Source organism: Orycteropus afer, unplaced genomic scaffold (genome assembly GCF_000298275.1).
Source record: "Orycteropus afer afer isolate SDZICR_OR568_19922 unplaced genomic scaffold, OryAfe1.0 scaffold00126, whole genome shotgun sequence".
Lineage (NCBI taxonomy): Eukaryota > Metazoa > Chordata > Mammalia > Tubulidentata > Orycteropodidae > Orycteropus > Orycteropus afer.
The window spans coordinates 5,196,540-5,197,584 of NW_006921713.1; positions in this window are offsets into that span (position 1 = coordinate 5,196,540).

The following is a 1,045-nucleotide window of genomic DNA, read 5'->3' on the forward strand; positions in this document are numbered from 1 at the left end:
AAATGGGCAGATTTACAAAACAAGCTTTGTTATGGCTCCAGAATTTCTATGAGAGTAAATTATTATTGGAAAAATAGTTGATAACTAACCACTTGGGATAGAAGGGAACATACTCTGAGGTACGACAGAAAAGACAAGACAAACAAACTAAAAAATAAAACAAAAACCAGACAGCTAAACTAGTATTCATGTTACAAAGAAAAGAATGGCTTTAGTCCAGAGAGAAAGGGGAAGAAACCAAGGGAAAGGGATAGTAAAAACAGGGAGAGAAGAGCCAGCAAGATGGTATGCTACTGGTACATAGAAGGGGCAACAGCTGACGGAAACATCCAGATGGTGAGGAGGCCAAAGTGCATTTTAAACTGCAAATGACTAATGGTCCAAGGGAAGTTAGCATTATTGCAGAGTAAACTTTTCCCTATATCCTGATATTCCAATCTTTACTAAAGTTGGCTGCACTCAAAGACACTTCGTGTCAGTGGACTATTTGTGGATCTTGCTGAAGGGACTGAACTTCACACTCCTGCTTTACGGCTTAGAAGCTGCATTTGTGGAAGTTGATGTTTGAGGGCAGAGGAAATCACGCAAATGAAAGTGTCATCAAATTAGGAAAAATCTCAAGGGAATTTGCATTTCTGTTGGTGTTGGAATGGGATTCTAATTGGTTTTCAAGGGACAGGAAGTTCCCTCTGGTGGCAGTATGGAAACCTGATTGATGAGGGTAGACAAAAGACTGGGTAGACAGGGTTTCTCTCTCTCTCTCTCTTAAAAAACAAAAACAAACAAACAAACAAAAAAAAGAGTTGATTCAACTCTTAGTGACCCCTCCTTGGGTTTTCAAGGGAGCTCTGGTAGCATAGTGCCTAAGGCCCTTGACTGCTAACCAGAAGCCTGTCAGTTCAAACTCACCAGCCACTCCTCTGGCAGCATAGTGCCTAAGGCACTTCACTGCTCACCAGAAGGCTGGCGGTTCAAACCCACCAGCCACTCCTTGGAAGGAAGGTTGGGCATTCCTACTTCCGTAGTGATACTGCCTCGGAAACCC